The sequence below is a fragment of the Pholcus phalangioides genome, unplaced genomic scaffold, assembly GCF_987345545.1.
Source record: "Pholcus phalangioides strain wild (caught in Gottingen) unplaced genomic scaffold, Ppha-v1.0 ptg000009l_1, whole genome shotgun sequence".
Taxonomy (NCBI): Eukaryota; Metazoa; Arthropoda; class Arachnida; order Araneae; family Pholcidae; genus Pholcus; species Pholcus phalangioides.
The window spans coordinates 4,069,778-4,083,602 of record NW_028301602.1 but is presented as its reverse complement, the minus strand read 5'-3'; the positions used below and the strand labels follow the sequence as shown (position 1 = coordinate 4,083,602).

General features: G+C 37.3%; 1 long non-coding RNA gene across 3 annotated transcripts in view; it reads left to right on the top strand.

Moving 5' to 3' along the window:
• Window positions 1-4,774: 4,774 nt before the first annotated feature.
• The window catches only part of LOC149081643 (uncharacterized), a 47,591-nt gene continuing 38,540 nt past the window's right edge, over window positions 4,775-13,825 (top strand). For 2 of the 3 annotated variants that reach the window (XR_016193321.1, XR_016193322.1), the window contains exon 1: window positions 4,775-5,145. This is a non-coding gene — a long non-coding RNA (uncharacterized LOC149081643). Of the gene's footprint in view, window positions 5,146-6,886; window positions 7,058-13,825 lie in introns of those variants that run through there. The other variant, XR_016193323.1, reaches the window with a different exon arrangement.

Genomic DNA, 13,825 nt, shown 5'->3' with positions numbered 1-13,825 from the left:
CATAAAGAAAAAATCCCAGGTTAAAATTCTTGGAGTTATTTTTGACGATCAACTCAACTGGTACGGCCACATAGCAGAAATATCAAACAAAATTAATGCTCTTCTACCAAAACTTTGGTGCTCGGCAGGCAAGAACTGGTACATTAATATGAAAATGAGAAGAACTCTGTGCCTCGCGGTTGCTCAAAGAATCATCGTGTATGGAGCAGTCATTTGGGGAGCACACCTCACTGAAGAGCAGGGTTGCCGGATTGATTCCATCCAAAGAGGTTGTCTCCTGTATATTTTGAAGGCGTACTCAACATCTCCTACAAATGCGCTCCAGGTAGTGACGGGGCTCCCTCCACTGAGGCTATTTGTTGAGTTCGAGGCCAAAAAAGGTCTTCTGTGTAGGAATGAGACAAACATCCAACTTCAAAACGGTACATTTGTAGGACATCTTCAACTCCAGAGTAATGTAACGGGTTGGACAGAACATCCAGCAATTTCTCCAACTGACGTACAAATTTCCACAATTTCATCAGAAGACAGAATAACCTCAGTTGATGATGAAATTTCAATCTACACTGACGGCTCCAAGACGGGAAGTGGTGTGGCCGCTGCATTTGTAATCTACAAGGCAAATTACATTTTGTTCCGATGGTCGTGTAAACTTCATAATAACAATACAGTTTTCCAATCGGAACTTTTTGCCATTTACATGGCATGCAGAAAAGCAATGGAGCTCGGTGGAAAAACTACTATATTTTCAGACTCTCTCTCATTCTTACACGCGGTCAAGGATCCCCTCTCAAGACATCTGGTCGCAAGACAGGTCAGATCCTCCTTGTGTGCCAGCCCGAATATTAGTCTGGCATGGGTAAAGGCTCACACTGGTACTCGGGGAAATGAGGAGGCTGACATCATGGCAAAATCTACAACAGAAAGAGAATCTTCAGACTTTTCATTATTTCTTCCCAAATCTTGGGCTACGGGAATCCTGAAGAACGAAATGATGGACAAATGGCAATACAGATGGTCTAATGAGAGAAAAACAGGACGTAAAATCTTCGCTCTCATTCCTACAGTCAAGGCCAAATGAAGGAGATGGACCAGAGAAATGTTTCTCTTCTTCTCAGAACACGGTCCATTTCCTTCTTATTTAGCTAGATTCCATCGAAGAACGGACAAATGTAGGTGTGGTGAGGAAGGCACAGTATTACATTACGCCACGTCATGTCCTCTTACAAAAGCTTATCACGTCTCTTCTCCACCTGTCAATGTACATCAGTGGAAATTGCATCTTCTTTGGAACCAAGAATTCCATCGAAAGATCAATTAATTAATTAACTACATAGAGAAAACAATGAAGACCATATCATCGTTCCTAGACCGAATGGTGCACAAAACCGGAATGAGATGCAAGACTCCTGCTCTGACTCGGACTATGAACCCTAAATAATTTAATACATATATATATATTAAAAAAAAAAAAGAAAAAAAAAAGGTCATAAACATGAACAATGATGTCCGTTGTGTTGCCATTGTCATCATTTTCACAATAACATTTGAACAATGATGTTTCGTAAGAATTTCCATTGAAATCTATCGGACTTCCAGCCAGAAGAGACAACAGTGGAGTGGCGTGGATCCCCGGTGGGGGTGAATCCCGTGGCTTGAGTCGGGGATACCCGCTGAGCCCGGATACTCGAAGAGTTTTTCCAGCATGGCCCAGCCGCAAGGTAAACTGCTTATATCCCGCAAGGGACAGAGCGGGGGCCATGTTTGGTGTTGGTGGTGGCAGATGGCAGCACTACATATAACAAGAATTACACAGAAAAAAATTTCACATTGGTTCACAACACATAGACGCACATTCCAACATGTAGGCCTACCGATTGTTATAAGTTCCACAGGGGAATATGGACGAGGTACACGTACGGTTTAGTAATAGTAGTAGTTATCGGCACTCATTTTGAATGGCGACAGGAGCGAGCAGCAGTGCCGATCGTGTAAGGGTGGATTCAAATCCAGACACTCACCGTGATTCTTTAATACAAAACCAATGAGCGTATTCATATGTATCGTATCGTGGCGAGGGGCCGACAGACATTTTTATGTTAAAAATATTTGCTGTGTTTGACCAGCAACTTCCAAAGCAAATCTTTAGCCATCTTTAGCCTTCTAGCTAAAGATGGCGCTGGTCTGACACGATACAATGAGTGTCTGTAGATGTGAATCCGCTCTAACATCTGCAGCTAGCTGAACGTCGGTCTGACACAACACATGTCGTCAGAAGAATGACGTAATCAAAATGTGATCAGACATATCCTAAGGTGCCTTGATAACTGCGTGGGGCCTCATCGTCGTCGTCCATCTTAGAGCGGCAAAACCCATTTATTGTTCAGAGAGTGACATCTAGCCATTAAAAAACAGCAGGATAGGGAACAGCGATTTGCTGTAGAGATAATACTGACATCTCACTTCACAGAACAATAGTGTACAAGTCAGTCCGGGTTTCCAGGATTTCTAGGAAAATTGTTGTAACTTGCGTTGCTCGCTCATGCATTTCGTGATTACACGGAAATATATTTGATTCAAATATGAATTTCAAAATAACTTTGTAAAAATAATGAAATAGGAGCATGCGAAATGACCCACGTATCAACACTATATCGATCAGCTATGCATCTTTGGTGGTGGTAGAAAAAAATAGATGAAAATATAAAAACAGAAATTTTCTTTTTTACACAACATAGAAAAAAATTATGTTCGATTTATTCTAGGTAGTATATATATTGTTCTCAAGCACACAATAGGGTTTTCTTAGGGGTTTTATAGGGTTTTAATTTTGAGTTCGTTCCGGCTTTGATGCTTCTAAGCAACTCTATATTCAATTTTCACTTGAGAGTTGGTCATAAAGTTTCTACAATTATCAGTAGAATGACTCAAAGGTACGTGTTTCACCTATTTCGTGACATGCCGAGCAAGAAAGATTTTAACCCCTTACTTTGGAGGGAAATACCATTTGTGCAGTGCCGTCATAACACATAGGCCCATCCGGGCACGGTCTGGGAGCCTCAAATGCAGGGGGTGGGGCCTCACGGTAATGAGATTTGGTGCTATGAGTGAATTTGTACTATGATGTAAATCGGTGCGCAGACACTTCTTAATTGGTCGGGGCCTCACAATATCAATATGTCCGGGGGTTCAAGATACATGGTTAAGACGGCCCTTCACGTGTGGAGGAGACATATTGCTGGGCATTCATTCTTCAAAAATGGCAGAATATCAAGTCGGCAAATAATAAATTACATTTTTACAAATACAAATACACAACAGGCAAAATGCCCAACGGTGGCTGATAAAAGATGCCCATAAAAATATGGATGTCATATATTTCAAAAATACAGCAACCCAATTAAATAAAAATGCAATCAACACAAATTATAAACAATATATACATATGATAAAATATTATACAATGCCCATAAAAAATACTTATGGTTGTCTTATAAATTTATGTAAATCATATAAATACAGTTTGTTTCTTTGAAAGACAACATCCAATATTTTTTTAAATATTGACAATAATTTTTTTTATCACCTATAATAGCATTCAGGATATCTCATTTACTTAGTATATAACCCCCTCAAAGTTTTCTCTTCCGGATATTTAAATGCTTGTTAATTAAAGGGTTAAGTACGTAAACGTTGGAAAATTCAACATGATCCACGGTGCAACAACAGCGAACTAAATGAAAAAAGAATGCTACGAGGTTTGTTTGCGACCTCTTCGTTCAACGGTAGATAATTTACATGTGATAAAAAATTATTTCATCATTTGATTCATGATAAAATTGATGAAATCATCTAAAAAATAACACATTTCTATCTCTTTAACCATGATTTAGCTAACTTTTCAAGTAATATAGCATAACTACGACCCGCATTGTAACTAACAACATAATTTAACTAACCTTGTATTATCGGGCAATTGCAAACCCAAACAAATTCCTTGCGGATATACGTGGTGGCTAAAACCTGAAAAAAAAGTTAATAATATCAAAAAAAAGCGAAGAAGTGCACCTTCATTATCTACATTTTAATTTCTTCGACTCAAAGTCGAAAATTTAAACAACGTTCCGACACACAAAATATGTAAAAATTTACTGTATTCTACGAAACTCATATCATTAAAGACATCTCGAATTCGGACGCCCTTGACCATCTGCGCGACTCTGACAAATCAAATACTTGGTTTCGCTGCATTTGATGTCATTTATAACAACGGGAGCGATTGGCCAGACAGACTATGACGTCACTTGATTAATATAATGTGAATAATATTAATTTACTATGCATAATAACAATTATTTATTAAAAATAATAATTATTATTATCAATTATTTATTAATAATAATAATTATTATTATCAATTATTTATTAATAATAATTATTATCAATTACTTATTAATTATAATTATTATTAGACTTCAGGCCATATCTGGGCCGTTTTTCCAGGAGAGAGAATGTGTAGCCCTGAATTTCGCAAAATTCTAAAAAAAACATATTTTTTCACGAAAAAGGGAAAAGCGGGGGGGGGGGGAGTTAGTGACTATAACAGGAAAAGAGTTATAATCCACTTTTGCAGGATAGAATATCGTCAAACTGTAGCTCGCTTGTTGCTTCATAGATGGCAGCACAAGTTCAAATATTTTGGGCTTCTTTTTGGCTACTTTTGAAGAGGATTTTGGCGGGAAATTTTTTAAGGACCTGGCAACTCTGCCCAGGGCGTATTGATGCCTCGTGGCATGCGTCTGTCGTCGTGTTTGTTTATCCTTTTATTTAGTTGAGTTAACGAATACCCTGGTCTGGCACGGATGAAACGTTCTGAGACCCAAAAAAAACTGGAAAATCCTGGCATCAAGCTACCCATCTCCAGGGAAGCAGAAAAAGGCCCACCGCAGACGGTCCGTTGCCGTTGACAGTGATATGAAGCACCGGCTTTCGACGCATCTTCTCCATCATGGGACTCGTTTGAGTTTTATGGTAATCGACATGGCTGTATACCCATTGATAAGTTATTAAATGGGCATAGTCAAAATCAGGGGGAAGGACGAGAATTTAGAGGAAAAGTAAAGGGGATAATCTTGATTAAATATGGTGAGTAAATATGATAAATATAATTTAACTGGTGTACAGTAGTCATTAAGACTTACATCTAATCATCTTGTACTAGTAACTTTCAGAATAAGTGCGAGTAAATAAAAAAGAATAAAAGGATTTCTGATTAAATGCAAGCGTGAACGCTATCAAATTCTGGGTTTTTTTTTTTTAAATAATTATTTCTATAATTTCTGATATAATTTTCTGGTATAATATTTAGAATCAGGTATGAATATAATATTTACATCGCTTTTAGGATTCCTGTGAAGTCGCCATCTGGTGGGCATGTTTTGAGTGTGTAACATTTCTGCCATTATACCTATTTATTTAAGTAATCCTTTATTGCCATTAATTACCGTATATAATTTCTACTAATGGACTAACCTTACTTGTCTACATCAAAAAATACATAAGACTTTCTAATCCTTGTAATTAAATACAATTTTCCTATATGAGGTTCCTCTCGAATAAATAAGCCATGAAAGAAGTCTGAGTTATTATAATTTCTTTTTGGATTTTTTTTTTTTTGATTATTTTTAGGTTTTTATTGGAATTTTTATAAATTTCTAGTATAATATTTAGCAGGTCCGGCCGTGTATTTACATCGTGATGTGGCTTTCGCCTAATTCATAGACTTCGTTATGGCGCCATCTGTTAATCAAGTTCTAAGTATACAAATACAACGCCACAACAGGCAAATTGCCCAACGAGGTGGCTGACTTATGAACATCATGGATCCCCGAGCCCCTACCTACTACTGCTACACCACACATGCACCCCCCCCCCCCCCCGCGGAACCCCCCAACGAATCGGTAAATGCGGGAGTGTACGTGTATAGTGCAACCTGACGTATAGTTTGTTTCTGTGTAATGCTTGTTATGTGTAGTGCTGTCATCTGCCCCCAGTTTTACTAACTATGAGTGAAGTGCTATGGTTGAATGATTTACTGTTGTAGGACTGGTGCTCTCTGTGGCGAGACTTTTTAACGGGGAGATCGGCTCGCATTTGCGCCTTGAAGTTGGGAACCACAGAAAACCAACTTCAGCCGACCACCACTGTGGGGTTCGAACCCGGATCCTCGCATCACGAGTCCGGCACTATAACCACTCGACCACCACAGCGGCATAAACATTATTGTTATATACTCTCGTTAATATGTGATTTTTCACACTTTGGTGTTAACGAGATTAATCTGATAAGGTTCGGTGGCCATTGTTGTAAAGCCACTTGTTATCTGTGCACGCGTTGTGCTTTCGCCCGTCATCAATTATCTGTCGGTTTTAATTTAATAATGTGATTTATATTCCATACATTTGGATTTTATTAATTGAAGCCTTGGAATTAATTAGTTTCGGGTTATTTTATTTGCCTTGCTCTTAGGAGCTCGATTATTCTTCCCACGCGAGTGACATGAATCTCGGTAAGTAATTTTTATAATTTGTTTTTGGATTATTAGTTATATGATTTAAGAATTTATTTGAAGTTGTTTGTTGTGTTTATTCGGTTTAATTTATTTATGAGCAATCCTTCCATCCCTTTGGCGCCATCTACGTGGGTTTTTAATAACTACCAATGTAAAAAATCTTATTTTATTTATATCTTAAATTTTCTCATTGTGTTATATTTATCAAAATTGGCAAGTAAGTGTAAATTTATTTAAATTGTTATATATACTTGTTTTCATTTATTAAAAAGTTTATTCAATTTACTAAATTATATGATTCTGTTATTTTTCTAGCTGATTACCCTGGTCATATTTACATCATCTATGCAGTTATATGCCTCAACGATCATCAAGGATATCATCATCTTGCTATGTTTTGAATTTATTCTGAAGAACCTGGGTGCACCAGTGAATCTTCTGAGCATTTTATTTTGACATCTGTAGTCTGTAAATATTTTGTTTATTTGCGAAGGCCCATGCAGGAGCTCCGTATGACAGTATTGGTCAAATTATTTGTGTGTACATGAGAATTTTGTTTTTTAGGCTCAGTGCCGACTTGGGGTAACAAAATCTCATTAAGCTTTCTGTGGCTATTTGCGCTTTATGTATTTGTTGTGTTGTATGTGAATGAAAGTTTAGTTGTGTGTCTATTATGACTCCTAGATATTTTGTTTGTTGTACTGGGGTGAGTTCTTGATCATTACAAATGAGTCCTCAGGTATTTTTCTGTTTGTTAGCCAGATCATGACACATTTTTCGACGTTTAGTAAGGCTCTGTTCTTTTGATTCCATAGCTCAATGTAATCTATTAGCTCTTGTAAGTTGTTTAAGGTTTTTTGAGCTTTTCTGTTAGTTGAAATGACAATAACTTTGTCTGCATACTTTCCTAGTATACCTACTGGGACTTCAGGGAAATCAGACATGAATATATTGTGTATGGTAGGACCTAGATTGGAACCTTGATTGATTCTTGACCTAATACGCCTTTTCACAGAAAAGGCGAAGAATGCTTTGTAAGGAAAGGCATACAAAGAGGATACCCCACAGCAATGATCAAATTCCTTTTCTGTGAAAAGGCGTATACAAAGGTATGATTTTAGGAATTTGATCATTGCTGTGGGGTATCCTCTTTGTATCATTTTGTGTAGTATGCCTCCATGCCATATTTTATCAAATGCCTTACTGTAGTGTAGTAATATTGCAACAGAGTAGTCTTTGTGTGTTCTCGCTTCCTGAAGATGTTTTACTATCCTTACTAGTTGATGTATGGTACTGTGACCCCTTTTAAATCCAAACTGTTCCTTTCTATCCAAGTTGTTTTCATATGTGAATTTGTTTAGTCTGTTCGAGAAAATTTTTTCAAATATCTTAGAAATGTGTGGTAGGAGTGCTATAGGTCTGTACCCGGATGTAAATTCTGGTGGTTTTCCAGCCTTGGGCATAGGCGTAAACTTCTATAGGGCCCGAGCCCCCCCAACATTTTTGAAGACGCGGCTCAGCCCCCCCCAAAAATTCGTATGAATATGGCTTATTCATTTTGCAATGATGAAAAATTTTTTTTTTAACCAAAAGTTGTCCTAATTATGAATTAGTTAATGGAAACAATCTGCTCAAAATTTTAGTTCTTCTAAAAAATCTGGATGGTCTTTGGCTTTCTTGTTCCATGACAATACGTTTATCTCATTTCTGCCCTGCCGTTCAATCCCCAATTGCTGCACCCTCCATCCGTTCCAATCCTTACTGCCAAAAGGCACGGCTGAGAGGAAGATTCTTTGAGGTGTTGAGGGGGCTCTTTCTTCTTTGCCTGTAGCAAAAACTGAGTGTCTCTTCTTTTGTTCACTGCGACCGGAGGACGGCCATGGCGCTGACATGAAAATAAGCCCAAAGATGCATGGTGGGGGGAGGTTGAAAATTGGGAAGCAATGATATTGAAACCGAGATAAATTACACTCTATAAAGAATAGGTGCCAGAACCTAGAATCTGAGGCCATTTGAGCGCCCCCCCCCCCCCCACCGCAATAAATTTTGTAAGGGGACTGAGCCTCCCCAGTAATTACTGAAAAAAACCATTGTGCAATGCATTCTCCCTCTCCTTCATACACGCTTGAGTCCCGTATATGCGGGAGGACCAATAACTTTTAGGCCCCCCCTCCCAATGTTTTTTTGAAAAATATTGGGGAAAAAAGCACATTCTAAATGCCCATTCATAACAGATCTTGAGGACCGATGCCGAAACATTTTTCAAGCCCCTTTACAACAAAATTTGACTGGGGGTGGGGGTAGAACATAGAATCAAATAAACAACAAGTGAATTATAATATTGATTTTAAAAAAGGAAATGAAAAATAAATGATAATTTTTCAAAGGTCCAAGACCAACCCCTCGACCGGGCTTTATTGGCCCATTCGTTAAGTCACCACTACATTTTAACAATTAATACAAAATATTATCTTTATAACTAAGGGATTCCTGAACTATTTACGTTCAAACCACTGATGGAAATTTTAAATGTTGCCCAACACCTCAGTCAACGTCTAAAGAGTAGTCAACACCATAACCCTTGTTTTGTGGAACAGATTTGCACCCTCCACTAATATAATTTGAGTGGCTCTTCGTTTTCGTAAGAATGCTCATTTAGGAAAGAAAATTAGAATTTTTTTTTGAATTTTTGAGTAGGAAAACTGAACATCCTAATCTAAATTGTGCATGTGTATCAATAAAAATTGTACAAACTGTATAATTTTTATTGATGACGTGACTGAAAAGGCAGTGACAGCAACGCCAATGAGGTATGTGATATCCCCGCCCCCTCAACGTTTTCTCCTCATCTGGTTGGGAATTTCGAAGATAAGAAACGAAACTAAAACTAATTCAATAAAAAGTTATCAATTAGGTCATTGCAAAGATGGCCTACTGCACATTATTGGTGAGGTGGGGGGGGGGGGGAAGGGAGATAGCCTACAAGTTGGCTACAAGACTCATTCATTGATAAGAAAAATATCGCTCACAAATTGAAAAGAATTTCTTCAATTTAAAAAGTAAAAATTAATCTTCAATTACCTAAGGAAGCAGGTTGGCCACCCCTTTATAAATAGTGAAATGCATGCACAATATCGGTATGTAAGTGCCGCAAAATGTATCTATTTAAAATTCAATAAATCATAAATAGTCAGTCCTCGGTATAACGTCACTCGGGGACCAAATAAAAATGACCGGAAGCTGCGATAACTTGATAACGAGTAATCCCATTTCACTAATTTTGTTGGCAAGGACTATAAAAGAGATGTTATAGGCATACCCTATCCTGCATCAGGGCCTCAAGCTGGGGCCTTTGGTGGATATAGTGAATTTTTCGTGTGAAAAACAAAAAAGGATGGGGGGGGGGAATCGTCCCCCCGCACTGGAGCCCTGTTAGTCCAATACCTTCTAAAGCAGCTTGCTCTAGAAGGTGTTGGTTAGTCCCACCGTTGAGCGGCGGGGGGGGGGGCATGTTTATAGTGCAATGTATGTCTGATGATAATAGTTATGACTTTACAACGAGATCTTTGGTCGAGAGATCTTTTCAAGCCTCTCTCTCGGTCATCCGTTTATAAGATTTCAAATTGAAAATTAATTCAACAAAGAAAAAATTACAGGTTTCCTTTCCATGTTTAGCGAGAAATTTTTTTTTCTATGAACACAGGACCATAGCGTGCCTTTTCAGGGCCCCCAGGGCACACTTTTTCTGGGGGCCCTTGGAAAGGATTATTATTATGCAAAATAAATGTACATTATTTTGTGGCGCCCAATTAGGCATGTGGCCCGGTTGTCCCAGCCTAGTTAGGGGGCCTGTATGACCATATAGTAGTTATTCCAGACAACCAGCTTTAGCGGGTAGATAGGACAAGGCAAATCGCTTTAGGACAAGATCAAAGAAAAGCGTTGGGTCGCAATCAGGATTAACCATTGAGGACAACAAAGCACGTACTTCTGACACGGGCATCAGAAAAGAAAAATCACTAATTTATTTTTTCTTAGCTGAGGATTGTTTACTGTCTCTGTAGATCGGCTGGCGACAGAAGTAGAAAATGCCATCAGTGAATCCTCTTGAATGCACTTCTGTACTATGCCTGTGGCAGATACCCATTATGAGTTAAAAAAAAAAAAAAAAAGGAGAAAACTGTTCAACAGAATACACCCCAACCCCTCCTCACTTGTTAACTTGGGAACTGGTTGACGGGTCTATATCGCTTCCTGTACGATCTCCTTCCTCATTGTTTGTACACCCCTCTGGAGGTAGCAATGTATTATATGATAGCAATAATGAGATGGATGTTGTAGTTTTCCTGTCAGCGGCGCTTTCCACTAGAAATTTAGTAGCCTTTCTAGAATACAACTGCCCTGAAGCGAGGCGGAGCATACACAAACACACACATATATATATATAGGCGAATTCCGAACAAAGACGCACACGAATGGGCAGCCAGATGTATTGGAAATTTTTCCCTGAGGAAGCGTGAGAACTTTCCCGAAATTTTCAGTCATGGATACCGCCATCTAACTGAATCATGTGTTTATAGGTGTTTAAGTAACACACATCTATAGGCTGCCGGCACACTACGGTTCGGCTGGCGCCGAATTTGTCCCTCCTCCGCCGCTATGTGTCCCTCCTTCAGGAAGCTAGCACAGTGTTACATTTTTATGTTGTCCAGATGTACTAACCATGAGAAAAAAACGAAGAATAAAAGACATCCGAAATGTTCACAAAAGAGGAATTCGGCTGGTCAAATCACCATTTGACCAGCAGAACTATAGTAGTTACGAAAGGTAATTGCCGACAAATGGTTGCGCACGAAGACGTGAGAAATTTTTCTGTACAGAGTTGACAATACCGAAAACAGGATTGTCATATTAACTATAGCATATAAGAGGAAGAAACATCCAGTTGTTTTTGAATACAAGTGTCATCGTTGAGTGTTCATGTTACAAATTTTCAAGTCAACGCTGATCGATCGTTGCATCCTTACTCATCCTTCATGATGAAGGAATCATCAAAGCCCAATTTGTAGCAGAGCAACAATAATCTTGGTAAGTACAACCTCATTAGCAGTTTCTCTAATTTTTTGGGAATTTTGCGATTGCATAAAATGTTTATACAGATATTCTTGAGGCCAAAAGCTTTTACGACAAACATTGTTTGGAACAAGATTGCTAAAGAAATCGAAAGTACAGTAGAACCTCGATTATCGAGGGTGGATTATCCGGAGTTCAGAAATTACAAAACTATGAAAGGTGAAAGAAAACCGACCATGAAATTATTGATCAGACAACACAAGAGATTTTGGTAATAATATTCGGTGATAGTGATTAGAAGAATGGGAACAGATTGTTATTGAAGTTATGATCAGTTAGATCAGAGTATCCTATAATGGGCAATATCGCCCCTTGGGGGCATGGAAAGGTCCGGGGGGGGGGGATGAGAAAAAAACAAATTCTGAAGAGGACGATGAAACAAAAAGTTTGGAAAACTGCGAGTTGGATTATTCAAATTTGTTTTGCTTAAACAGTGGTCTCTAATAACAAGGAACAAAATAAGTCGAAAATAATTTGTGTAAAAAAACATCTTATGACACCCAAATTTTTTGGTTTTTCTGCAAGTCAGGACCTTTGACTTGAAGTGCCCCTAGAAAAAAGTGGACAATTATAACCCTGCATAAATAGGGTCAAAGATGTTTAGTTTATTAGCGAATAGAGTAAATACTGTGCTGTTTAAATTAAATGGGCACTTCATGCAGAAATTAGGACCGGTTCAGAAACTATATAATTGTATAAATAGGTTCTTGTGTGTATTTTTTGCGTAAATTTAAATGTGAGTATTTGACATGAACAACATGAGGATACAAGAAATATTTATTTTAAATCAACGAAATGTATAAATATGCGTTTCATTCGAACTGTTTGCTATTGCTGCTATGTTTGGTTATTCCTGGTGATTTAAACCGTGGTTTTCGATAGGCCGTGGTCAGCATTACATGATTGAAAATTTTTATATCGTTAGATTATTAAGTTATTTTTGTTAAAATTAATTTTTAGGATAAAATATGAATGGCATATCTATCACGTGGGTGTTTATGGTCAAAACTGATACCAATTGATTTATTGAAAATGATTGCAAATAAGATAATGCTTGACCAAAAATAATTACCGGTCCTTCAACGTTGAAATTTTTTACATACATCAGTAGTATATGAGCAAAAAACACTATACCTTGAATATAAGTGTTATACAAATACTAAAATTTCGGTTAATAAGCACTCGCTCAGACATATATTATATGTAAAAAAGATTTCCCCCCTTCTGATTTATGAATTAAAAAAAAAGTATTTATACTTTTACTGATATCAGTATGACTTCAGTATTATACTAATACTGAAGTGTTTGTTAACAAAAATAAGCGAGCTGCTATGCCAATGGATTTTTAAACGTTTGCTATCTGCGGCACACCTTAATATTAATAGCAACTGATCACCTATGTTGGCCAAATAAAATCGAAACCAATGTTTTTATACCCTCTATGGTTCTCCATAAAACGTATTGAAAATTATTTTTTTTCCAGAAACCGATGTAAATTGGCACTGTTAGCATATTTTTAACTGAAACAATACATCATCACAGCAATTTAATTAATTATACTGGATTTAACTAGCTAAAATAATTAATTAAGGGTAAAATATAGTCTGCCTTAAATTTTATGTTATCTATAAACAGATAGAATTTTGCTCAGCAAAGTTGAATAGTTTCGTCCCTGAATTTTATTTCCATTTCCCTCAATTTGGTGCTATAATATAAATCTGAGCACGTAAAATTGGGACAGCTCTCAAATATGACACCAACAAGGAATCAGCTTTTTCTAGATAGATAAAAATTATTGTACTTATAATTATTGTACTTATACTTGATGCAATAAAATTATTGCATCAATTAAAAAAAATGTGAAGGAAGAGCAACTTTTTTGCGCATTAACCCTATATAGTCTCGTTGATTTTTGAATAGACATGGTAAATGGTCAAAAAACACAAACAGGTTTTTTGGTATTTCAGAAAGTACATCCTTTAGTGTCATTTCAGTACAAGGTACAGCTATATAAGTACAATAATTTTTTTAATAATGCAATAAAATTATTGCATCATTGATTTCATAATGAGATTATCACCATATCAGATATTATCTACACCGAACTTTTGTCATTAATTA